Raw genomic sequence first — 12,942 nt, 5'->3', positions numbered from 1 at the left:
TTGGTAGTGCTTACTTTAATCCTGAAAACCATTATTAAATTAAATTGGTGGTATATCTGACATCAATGGCACAGTAGGAATGAGGAGAAAATGTAATTCAGAGGTAGTTTCTATGCAATTTGGTATAACAGAGTGGTTAAGAGGGTACAAGCTGGAGGCGAGCAATCTGGGTTTAAATCCTGGCTTCACATTCATTGGGTGTCTCTGAGCAACTTATTAACTTCCTATGCCTCAGTTTTCCCATCTGTTAAATAGTGATAATAATAACAACGAATTCATAGGTTGTTATGAGGATGAGATGTGTTCATAGACGCAGAGCATTGGCACAGTGTCTGGCCCAAAGTAAATACTCTAGCAGTGTTGGTTATTGTCACCTGTCGGATGTGGAGGGAGGTAGAGGAGAGAGGTAAGGACAACTCTACTAGTCAGATTTACAACTAACTTGCTAGTTCTTGTGGTGGAACTAGAAGCAGTTCTCTTTCCTCCAAATCGCTGTGCTTTTCCACAGAGAACACAGATTCGTAAGGCAAGGAAAAGACACAAGTCTAATTTAATTCCATCTTCTTGAGACCTAGTGGGATAGAAGAGCCAGTGTCCTCAGTTTTTTGGCAAAGAGAATTAGAGTTACCATTTTTTACCACCCAGGGCAGTGTAAAGGGTGGTGAAGAGGTCCACAATCTGCGGATTTCTAATCTGGCTGGGAGAAAAGCAGTATCTCTTGGATGCTTTGTGGGGTCCCCTCCACTTACGAGGCCCCGTGGGACCAGTCTTGACCCTAACCACGTGAGGTCACCTCAGAAAGCTTGGCTGCCCAGTATAAGTAGCTCACAAAATCCTTTACAATATATAGCTTAGAGTCAACCACAAATTTAAATTTAAAGCTAGCCCTGGTGCTTAATCAAACTGTTGTGATACAATGAAGCTATTGGGGAAAGCTTTATTTTTGCAGCTTACACACTTCAGCCACTTTAGGGAACAGTCTGGGGATCAAAGGCCATTTCATAACCAAGTGGTGTTTGCTTGGGCTTCCTAGTGGAATTGTCCTGTGAACATTTTGCAAATGAAATGATTCACTTCACCGGCTTGTGCAGCAAAGTAGACGGTGGTGACATTTACTGAGGTGGAGAAGAGGTTTGGGAAGGAGGAGGGAGTCCAAATTTCAGTTTGGATCTGTTGCACATGAAATGCTTCTGAGAAATCCAAGTGGAGGTATTAGGTAGGTGTAGAAATCAGATGCACTTTTAATAAACGTCGGAGCTTTGGTGACTTTTGTTAAGTGAAACCCTGAGGCAAGAAGAAACCCATCCAGAAGAGACTGTAGGAAGAAGAGTTCCAGCATTGGTCCCAAGACACCACGATGTGTAAACGTTCAGGAGAGAAGGAGCCTGTGCAGAAAATGAGAAGCAGTAGCCAGGAGAAAACCAGGGCCTGAGAAGAGAGTTCCAAGGAAGATGGAGAGGCCAGTCAGGTCAAATACTGCTCAGAGAGTCAGGGGAAGTGAGAAGTAAAAAGTGTCCATGGAATTGGTCAGCACAGTCACTGCAATCCCTGCACGTTGAACTGAATGCACTTTCAGTGGCGTGATGAAGCAGGCTTCTGATTCAGGGTGGGTTAGAGGACGAATGGAAGTCAGGGAGCAGAGACATTCTGTGTGGATAACTCTGCAGAGAGGCTTAAGAGGAAGGATAGAGGAGAGAGCAAGTAGAGAGAAGTGGGCTCTGAGAGGGAAAGGAAGTGCTGAGACCTCAGCAGAGGGGGAGAGGAGGGAAACAGATCTTGTCACACCAGGGATTCACACTGTACTTAATATCAACCGAAATCATTATGTAGTTTTCACGATGATGCTGTCATGACTCCAATCCTCTGCTCTAATACTACTGGCCTTTAAAAAAAGCCTTTGCCCTATTCTCTTCAGAAAGGAATTCTGTCTGTCTACAGTTTCAACTATCAATTTATGCAGCTGACGACCCACACTAACTCCTCTCTGTATCCCACCACCATTTTGGGAGATGGACATCCCATCTTGAGTCTCACCAGTGTCTCAAAGATAACACGTCTCTATAAAGAATATACATTTTCTCAGTCAAGTCCTCTTTACTCCCTGATTTCCTTTAATGGGACATCCAGATACTCAACACTCAAAACCATATCTGCCTTTCCTGTCACCAGGAAACTGTTTCATAGTCTCTGGCTTGGAGCCCTTCTCTTGGTGGTCCCCTGCCCAGACCACTCTCCCCATCACTTCCATCTGTCAAAAGCCTACCCATTCTTTAAAGCTTATGATATCTGATCCAGGAAACTTTTTGCTGATCCTTCCAATTTGATGTGATCTCCTAACATTTAAACCTTCTTGTATATATCTCTTAAATTAGATTTATTTGAGCGACTCTCTTATCTACTGGATTAACCTTTAAACTTACAGGCTTCATTCATCTTACTCATTTTTGCATTCCTTGTGTTAGATGCAACAGGCACTCACCAAAGTTTAGTTTAATTGGCTCAAATTGTTAATGAATTCTCTAGATGAGGTGAATTTTTCCAGTTGTATGCAGGCAAAATAAATAATAATTCACTGGAAACTTAAGAATGCACTTAACTGGAGTACAGAAATGAGCTCATATGAATATCAAGGCACTGCCAAAAATTGCTTTTCTTTCCTGGAACAAGTATTTATTTAACTTTTTATTATGGTATGGAATATTTCAAATATACATAAAAGTAGAAAGAATAGCATAATGAACCCCCATGAACCCATCATCCAGTTTCAACAACTCATAACATTTTCCCAATCTATTTTCATCTATTCATCAATCTCGCTCCCATTTTTTTTTTCCTGGAGTATTTTATAGCAAACTCCAGACATCATATCATTTCACTTATATATCCCTCAGCAAATGCCTCTACCAGATGAGGTTTTGCTCTGTAATTCAACCACAGGTTGGATCTAATGAAATTAATTCTAATTACTGAATATGACTTAATGCCTAGTCTTTGTTTCTACGACCTTAGTTTGTTGCAATCATTTTATTCAAAGAATGCTTGATTTAATAGTTGCAGTCTGTTTTAAACAACTTACCGCAAAGCACTAATTTTTGATTCTTTTAGCACATGTGCTGGAAGAGGTTAAGGAGAAAGGAGATATTCAATTTCTGACTTACTTAGTTTGTGTGATTCATTTTCTTCCCTTTTTCCGTGACTGCTGTTTTGGATCTTTCTCATTAGGATGTTTATCAAAGAATGGGAAAGGAGAGGAGGTGTGGCAAAAGCTGTGATTTGTCCCACAGTATCTCTTGACCCCCTCTTCTGTACGGATAGGCGTACTGGCACAAGGCTAAGCACGTAAAGATGACATTTCCTAGACCCTCTTGCAGTTAGACGGCCATGAGACCACGTAACTCTTTGAACGAAAGTGATGTGTGCCATTGCTGGGTCGTGCCTTCAAGTGGCAAGCATGTGCCCTCTTCTCTCTTATACCCACTTCTTGAGGGCTTAACTGCAGATGGAGTGTGGTAAGCCATATGCCACCAAGCAGATGAAAAAAAAACCCTGAAAGACCCAAAAGCAGCCAGATGAAAGAGCCTGGGGCCCTCGCTGACCTCACGAAGAGGCAGCCTGCCAACTTCCAGACCATCAGTTTTAAACTACCATTATTTTGGTATCTATTACAACAGCTGTTCTGATATCTTAATTAAAATAGAAGGTAAAACTCAGTAATGTCAGTATTATAATTTTCTAAAAATCTACAAGAGTTTCTACTCCCAACATCACAGAAAATCAAATATTCTTTACATATGTTTTCAATGATTACTAGCTATCTGTCTTGGAGTATGATGATCAGCTGACAATAGTGAACTGAGTGCACACTATGAAAATTGAGCTTGGCTGGATTTGGTTCCAGGCAAACTCTTATTTGAGTCCTCCCTTGCTACTCCCTAGCTATAAAGAAGTTATTCAAACTGTATGACACTTTAAAAATCTATAAATTGGGAATAACAGAGTTCCCTAGAAGATGAATTATAGAGAATGAATAATGTATATTAAAGGAGTCGACATACTACTTTGCACATAGAAGTCTCTAGAAAAGGCTTTTTTTTTTTTTTTTTTTTTTTTTTTTTGGTTCCCTGTGCTCATAAACCACAACGGTCTGATGATGTTTTCCAATTCTCTACATAGCTGTAGCCATTCTGGTCTTCAGCACTTGTTCAAAACAGCTAAGTTATCATTGGACACTGATTAAAGTCCTTGGAATTTTTAATGCCATTTTTTTTTTCCTGAAGGCTGTGAGAGAAGCTACAGGAAAAACGTGTGGACCTTATCTGTGAAAAATCACGGACCTTATCTTATCCCAAGGATTACATGGCTGCTTAGAAGAAATGCTGACTAGCAGCGTATTAGTTAGGGTAACAGGAGCTGGTCTAATCACATCTCAGGTTTATTCTCCTTTCCATAACAACAGATGTTTCTGTTTGGCAGTGAGGCTCTGTTCCATCTAGTTACTCAAGGGTCCAGACTGGCAGAGTCACCAACCAGCCCGGGAACAAGGGATAGAAGGATTAAGGGGCAGGTAGTAGGGGACCAGGCCTGGAAGTGACTTCATGACCTCCACCCACATTCTATTGTGTCATGAGTCTTAGAGTCAGACCTAACTGCAAGGGCTGTTGGGAAATGTAGTCTGGTGAGCACCAAGGAAGAGGAGAAATTAATGTGGGATCTGGCTAGCAGCCTCTGATGTAAGCAGCAAGTTAATCTGAAAGATAATTTACTGAATTATTTTATTTAGCTTCAACTTGAGTAGTGAGAGAATACACTTGGGAAAACTTGCTCAAAACTTCTAGTAATAGCATTTCACCAAAACCCTTTTATGATATAAGAAACAAATTTAAGAAAGATAGTATTTTAAAGAACTGGTCAGAAAAAAAATTCCCTGAACACCTCCAAGTGACGTTAGTAAGTAATACTAATTACTTTAAAAAGTTTTTATGTCTGAAGACCTAAATTATTTTAGTTAGAGAAAGACTCAAGCCTTGGATCATTTCCCTTTAGGAAAAAATAAGCACTTCTGTTTAGGGAAGCATTTGAACTTTTAAGGGCTTCTCAGAGTCGTTAACTTCAAGTTGTCTTTTCCTAAACAATGATGTCCTAGTTACTGAATCAACAGCACACAGGTGGCCCAGAAATCACACACACATTCATCATAGCCACTGTCGGAGTCTCTGGGATACATGGTGAAACTTGCTAAGAGGCTGCAGACGATTATGTTTCATATAATGATATTTCCAGAAATAAAGGGGATTACACATTAATAAAGCAATGAAAGTATGCAGGTAACCATGACGACGGCTGCAAATTCAATAACATTTTATACTCCTGAAAAGTTTCTTCTTTTCTTTCCTTTTTTTATTGGCAGAAAGATTAGAGAAATTATGAGAGAGAACTGAGAAGCATTTGTGTCTCATCTGTACTCTCATACCTCCAAGGATGTCACGGGCATGCTTAGCACATTCTAATACCGACTTCACAGCAGCCTGAAATGGCTGTCCCGGTTCCTGCCCGCACATTCATCTTGAGAAACGGTCAAAGCAGGGAACCCACAGTTCAATGTCTTCAAATGACATCCATCACTCAGCGAACTAATTCTCCATGTGAGGTCCAATTTCATCTATTTTCTAAAACACATTTCTCTTTTTGAATCCTCACAAAAACAAATGGCTTATTTCTAAGGGCACATCCACAGAAATTTCAGAAGGCTCTTACATACCTAAATCAGGTTTCAGAAAATTTTAAATGAACACCTATAATCTAAATCACTCAGCCTTCCAATTAATCAAATGTTTTTATTTTTTAGACATCACAAATAGGAAGTATCATTGTAAAGGTTCCCTTCCCCACCCCTCAAGAAATGCACAAAACAAGTAACTTTTTACCAATGGTCCGCATATTCTTCTATGATTTATCCTTACTACATATAGATTAAAGTTCAGATCAATATAGAAAAACATTCTAGACGACAGCACATTAAGTGGTAACAAGAACACCAAAGGCCATTATGGTGTAGCTGGGAAATCCGACCCTGTGGAGGGCATATGTCAGAAACAGCACCTCTTCCAAAGGGAGAAAATGTAGGGTCACAAGGAGGTGAGGCCAGAAAGGGAAGAATTATCCATCCCTCAAAGGCTGCACCTTGATCTGCCCTTATTTCTGGCTCAAGAGAAAGATGAAGAAATACATCTTCCCTCACCTAAGGAAATGCCACATCCATGAGATTTTTTAATGGCCTTCTGCTTTTCAGGTGGGCTTCTTTTTTCTCTCCTGTTCGTCCCCTTGTGATCACGGCCCCACCCCTCGGCACCATGCGCGCTGCTGTCCTTGTTGATAGGACCTCCATGTGGCCCAGGATGCGGCTGGGCGGGCCCCGGAAGTGCTCCGACATCCCGGAAGTGCTCCGACATCCCGGAAGTGCTCTCCTCTCTTGGTTCCTCTCCACCTTCCCCCGGAGCTGTTCCCCTACGCCTGCCATGGCACCTTCTCAGTTTTTCCTCCTTGTCGAGTGGGCACTGGCTAAGGCTCCACTCTCAGGCTCTTGCCTCCCCTCCTAAATCCACGCTGTCCCTGTCAGTCCTTCTCCCTCAACCCCGGAGAAGGAAATAATTGTCTGACTCCGCTTTCCCTCTAAAACCCCTCAGTCACTCCCCAGAGCCATTAGGATCAAGTTCCGTCTCCTTGGCCAGAACACTGGGCGCTTCCGGCCCAGCCCTGGGTGACCTCCCAGTGCCACCAAATTCCTCGTACCTTTTCTGTAGTCAGATTACTGTCCACACAGCTTGTCCAACATACGGTGGTATTTCCCGTCTCTGCATATGCCGTTCCTCCAGCTCCGTCACCCTTTCTTTTCCCATCTCTCTAATGTGTAAATCAAATCATCTTCCTCATGCAAAACTTTGCCCTGCTTCTTGTTTCCTAAAAAATAAAGCCGAAACTAGTTTTTGGTACATGGAGCTTTCCTAGATCCAAGACCCTGCTCATTTCTCGAACCACAGCTACAGTTGTGCCCATATCTTTTACTTCTCTTCCAAATAACACCCATTTGAGTTCCCTAAGCTCAGCATGAATGGAAATTCTCCCCCAATCACTGCATCTACTTCCAATTTCAGCTCCTGAAAACTGGTCACTAAAGCTCTTTCCTCCTCCAGCCTTTCTTGGAGCTTTAATTTTTCTCCCAGGATTGGCTCTTCTTTCTCAAGAAGAACAAAATCAGTATCCAGCACAGCCCCAAGCACAAGAGTGTTAAGTTGCTGTTGAGCCAATAACCATGAGTGGGTTCACCTCTTACTCTGACTCCTCCTCATTCCTTGGGGGAGACCCAAAAGTTCTGCTTCTCCCTCTTTCCAGTGTGAAAGACAGAGAGGACCCTTTTCCTTGTCCTTCTGCCAGGAAGAGCCACAGATGTGCCCTGAGAGCCTTGGGAGCTGCTACCACAGCAGTAATGACTGTGAGTGTGTTGGGGGTCGCCTGCCAGGAGATAGAAAGATCAAGCACATGTCTGGATTCTCCAGGGATCCTGAGGTTACAGCAGGACAGGTCCCACAAGAAAACAAGGGCTGCCCAGAAGGGTAAAGAAGACCTTTAGGTTTCTGTCCACACATTTAACTATATAATTCAAAATTATCCAAATAAATATGTGGATTAAAGAAATTTCTAAGTACATCCTCCCATCAAGTTATTATCTCCTGATTTGAGAATATCTCATACACAAAAATAACCATTTGCATGTGACTTCTCCGTCCTCTGGGTCAACAGAGTAGGGGATGGGCAGGAAGAATGAGTCCCTTCTAAATCACTTGCAGTTCTTACTCGCCTGCTTCTGCATTTTAGTGATCATACCTGAAGCAATTTATCTCTCTTTTATAATCCTTTTTCTTTGTCTACTCTTTTCTTCCATCTCTTGCCAAATTACCAGGAGAAAGGTTATTTCCCCATTAACCACTTAAATTCTCTAACCCTTCTATGAAGTGCGAATAATGATAAGGTTGTGAGGATTAAGTAGACAATATCTACAAAGTGTTTACACAGCAAGAGGGGGAGTGCGATGTATGCTAGCTGTCACCATTGTCCTTTATATTCCATTTGTGAGTGATAAACAGAAGACAATGTAAGAGATAAATTTCTATTAAGGAAAGGGACAGTGGTAAGTCTTATAATGAAGTTAGTATATATGGCCAGAGCATCAACGTCTTCATCCTCTTAAATAAAATAACCACAACCGTCCTTCAGAATTGCTATGATCAGTTAACAATCAATCAGCACTTTCTCATTCCTAAGTGCTAGGTCTAGGTCATGTGGAAGATACAAAAAAGGAGCACCAAGGAATTCCGGAAGTCATAACTTGTTCTTGTCTATTTGTGTAATGTAAATTCTAACTATTTCTCAAAAGGATAAGGCAGCTTGCAGTAAACACAAAGTCAACACAAAGAATCAGGCAAAAAAAAAAAAAAAAATATGGTGGGAAAGGAGAGAAAACTGTACTGGAAGCTGCAGGTGTGCCGGCTATGGAGTGAGAACACTAAGTGTGGCATCAGAGGAGAGGCAGAAGTAGCCTGCACTAATGAAAAGGAACATGTTAGCACCAGGAAAGACAGCGCTGTTTCCATCATTAAATTCTAGGAGGAGATTATTGCATGGACACTTATATAAAAAATACTGAGTTGAATAATAGGAACTATCTCCAGGGTCGTTCTGCTGATTGGCAGAAAGTGCCTGGAGTCAGACAGGCTTGGTTTGCATCCAGACTCTGCTACAGTGTCCTACCAGCTTTGACATATTAACGTCTCTGAATCTCAGAAATGGTGATAATGATCCCTGCCCCTCAGGGTCACTCCGAGGATGAAATGAGATGCTGCAAGTAAACGGCTGGCCCATGGCAAGTATTTAGCTAAGATTTATGGCCCCCAGCCCCACGTGAATCCCAGAAGTCATTGTTATTCCTTATAAATATGTATGGACTTTAAAGCTCATATATAATTCTTCATAAAAATGGATGAATCATAAGTCCTCTATTTGCGCAGTTATTTGATTGTCTCTCCCCCTGGATTACAAGCTCCACAAGGAGAGAGGTACTTCCTGTTTTTCCTTCTGGCCTAAATGATAAGGAGCACATCACACATGGTTTGGGCTTCACTATTATTTGCTGCAGGAAGGACAGGCATCCTTAGTGAGAACTCACTAACGCGGTCTAAGTGTGCTGCCTTTGGGTGACAGGCTTGAGGTGTACACGTGGCTGCAGAGACCCTCAAGAAAGGATGGTGTCTGCTCCTTTGACCAGCGCTCCCAAATACCCACATAAGATGTTTGAACATCCTCATGCTCCTCCAATCAAATCTGCTCTCGCTCCAGCGCCAGCATACGAGGGAAAACTGTTAAGTGACTCAGCAGTTGATTTCACTACTTTTATGCTCTTTAGATGTACAAGTTTCCAACATATCATCTACTATTTATCACTGAAAATGCACAGTCAGGCAGCTTCACAACAGAATGAGGAGAGTTTATGGGTTAGCCTTGAAAATGAATGGCCACTTACAGAACAAAATTTTTGTGTGAAAATACGTTCCCAGTTCCAAATGACTAGCTCATGAATGAACTTTTGAAACCCAAACCCATTTGTCCAGGCTGTCTACAACATACTGATGGCTACTATGAAAGTTTTACCTTTATAATGCCATTAAGTCAAAAAAATGTAATGTAAAGTAACGTATTTTGTACCCTTCCTTCCTTCTCTCATCCCCCCCTTCCTCCTTCTTTTTCTTTTCCCATGTTTCCCAAACACAGTTTTTTTTTTTTTTTTTTTTTAAATCCTCTATGTTCCAAGCTTTACCGGTAGAAGAAGCTCCAGAAGTTTTGAGACCGTGACTCACCTCATTGTAATTCCCCTTGTAGGATTTATGGAAAAGGAATGAAATCCAAGAAAATAAAATAAAACTTTAAAAATCCCACAGACAACTAAAAATCCATTTTGTAAGAAATAGAATTATATAAAAGATTTATATTTTGTTTCATATAACTCAGAGGAAACCCATAGCCCCCATGAACTGCCATCTCTAATTAGTTACAGACCATTTAAATTCATAAATATTTTCAAAGATTAATGATAATTGACACATGCATTATGCTTTTACTCATCTAAGTAATGTTAATATTGATTCATTTTTCCTGGAATCTTGGGATGGTGCCAGTATTTTATCTCAGGAGAAACCAAGGCACCAACCCATAGTGGTTAAGCTGATCTGGTTATGCCCGTTCACCCAGGTTTGTCTCTTTGCTGTATGCGCCATTCAACTCTGCTCCAGCCATCACCATGGTGACTTCCCTCTTTGCGGCCTTCCATCAACCACTTTCATTGAACCCCAAGACAGCCTAGAGACCAGTGAATTCAAGGACCCTCAAAGTTGGCTGTGCCTCAGAACCATGTAAGGGAGCATTAAAAAGAAAATACAGATGGTGCACGAGCCTGAATCAACCAACATTGATCGATTGGTCTCTGAGCATGAGATCTGGCCCAACCCGGCTGACCAACATTAGTGCAACGTTACTGACATGGAAGGAGGAAAGCATTATTCAGCCCTCTACAAATGGAGTTGTTTTTAAAGGGAAAGAAGAGTTTTCAGAGGGGATCTGTGATGGTTAATTTTACATGTCACCTTGACTGGACCACAGAGTGCACAGGTATTTAGTTATATAACATGATTCTGGTTGTGTCTCTCAGGGTGTTCCGGGATGAGATTAACATATGAATCAGTAGGCTGGGTAAAGCAGATTATCCTTCCCAGTGGGTGGGCCTCATCCAAACCCACTGAAGGCCTAAAAAGGAGAGAAGGCTGAGTGAGGGAGAATTTGCTGTCTCTGCCAGGCGGTCTTGGGGTTGGGACACTGGTCTTCTTCTGCCTTTGGACTCAGATGTGGACTAGAACCTACACCATCTGCTCTTCTGGTTCTCGGGCCTTTGGACTTGGACTGAAACTACAGGACTGGCTCTCCTGGGTCTCTAGCTTGTTGGCTTCAGATCCTGGGACTTCTCAGCCTCCACGATTACGTGAGCCAAGACCTTATTGTACACTTTACACACATCCTATTGATTCTGTTCCTCTGGAGAACCCTGACCAGTACAGGATCACATTTCTTTCAACTGTGTGTTCTACTATAAGTACATATGAAGGTACACAGAAAAGATTTGAGAGAGATTTTGCAATGATAAGTCATGAAAGCAAAGAGGACAAAGTGCCATCATGTTAGAATAAAGGTCGAGAAGGTCCCTACCTTTTGAGAGAAGGCCCTTGTTCAATTGAAGGGTGCCAAGTGGGAATGCAGAATAAATACATTTCTCATAAGAAAATGCTTTACATTCTATTCACATACACATGACTAATCTCGCATGATTCTAAGAAACAGGATGGTGAGATTGTGAACATAGCTTAATGGTGAAGGTATTATCTGACTATACAGAATAATGATAAGCCCCCTACTTCCTCAGATCTAAAATGTTTACTGAAAAGATAAATGAAAAATGTCACCAGGAGGAGAAAGGTAGTGCTGCATGCTGAAGTCAGCAAGACAAGAAGGACACAAGGATCCCCAGGGTGTCAAAAGCTTCTCTTTTTCATTTTGTCTCTCAGTTCCTGTGGTCTGTGAATCTATGACATTGAACGCCAGAAGTCAGGCGTTCCTTATGGTTGATATTCCCTGCTGCATTTCCCCCTTTTTATCATTCTTTCTCCAGTCTTTTTTTTTTTTTTTAATTCCTACTTTAAGAAGTTGAAAGATGTTTTAGGAAGCACCTTAAAAATCAGCTATGTTAATATGAGAGAGCTCTAGATTAGGGATAAGTGCTATTTGGGAAATAATATTCTCCATTTAAAAACACTTAAAGGGGGAAAAAAGTGTAATACTGCAATTTAAAGCAAACCACCCTAAGTACAGACAGATAAAGAAAACAGGATAAGATAAAGGAATCTTTCTGAGTTTCCAAGGCCAGAACTTTTCAAGTGAACTTTCCAAATACTGGCAACTGGGGAGGAAAAATAAAAAATCACAAGCAAATAATCTACAGTATGACATGTAGCAAAATCTAATGAAAAATCACCAAATTTGACTTCAGTATAAACTGCTGCATGTAAAAACTGTTCTGCAAATATGTAACTGGTTTTAACATGTTACTGTATGAAATGTGAACAGTGTTGCAATGATTATATTCTATAATTTAGACTTTAGTTTAGTTGCATGGCTTACTTATGTAACTCTACAGAATGATGAGTCTGGAAGGCTTGAGCTTATAAGGAAAAAGTGCCTTCATTTTTAGTGATTCCAATTTATACTCACAGAAATATCAAATTACTTATTGAAAAATCCCAGATGAAGTAAGAAGGAATGTTCTGGGAAGTTGCTGTTGACAGTAATGTTGCCCTGATCTTATAGATGTATGTTTCCCAGGATTACTTAGTGAGGATTATCAGCATTTTAAAAATGAGACTGGCCAGAGGTCTTTTACAGTCTCTTCAGAGAGCTCTAGAGGAACTGAATGGTCTTCTTCTTCTTCTTCTTTTTTTCTTAATAAGTATAGAATCAGATTTTGTGTAAAAATCTGAGAACTGGCTTTAGAGAAGTAAGGAAGACTGAAGAGAATTGAGAATGAATTAAGAGAAATGACTTGTTCCCCATGTCCTTCCAGCATCCCACCTAGATGGCCCTGACCTTGGACTGTCACAACTGCCCCATGATGGTGGAAGCGAGGTCACAGGAAGAGAAGCTGAGGGGGACCGTTCTAAGTCATACCAGTCCAAGAGCCTGATCACTGACTTCCAAGTAAGGTAAAAGCACAGCTTCATTATCCAGATCGTGAAATGTCAGCCAACTTCGCCAGCACGAGAAGTGCAATCAAAAGGGGACATTGTGCAC

General features: G+C 41.2%; 1 protein-coding gene across 4 annotated transcripts in view; it reads right to left on the bottom strand.

The window, feature by feature from the left end:
- Nucleotides 1-12,942, bottom strand: part of AIG1 (androgen induced 1) — a 220,254-nt gene that overhangs the window by 114,064 nt on the left and 93,248 nt on the right. Inside the window, exon 4 of one of the 4 annotated variants that reach the window (XR_004322038.1) lies at nucleotides 6,790-6,957. The exons of the other annotated variants lie outside the window; for them this stretch is intronic. The gene's annotated coding sequence lies outside the window, so the exon portion shown is untranslated. The remainder of the gene's footprint in view (nucleotides 1-6,789; nucleotides 6,958-12,942) is intronic. 4 annotated transcript variants of the gene reach the window in all.

Source organism: Camelus ferus, chromosome 8, assembly GCF_009834535.1.
Source record: "Camelus ferus isolate YT-003-E chromosome 8, BCGSAC_Cfer_1.0, whole genome shotgun sequence".
NCBI lineage: Eukaryota > Metazoa > Chordata > Mammalia > Artiodactyla > Camelidae > Camelus > Camelus ferus.
Note: the sequence above shows the minus strand (reverse complement) of the source record. Positions and strands in the feature narration are given on the sequence as shown.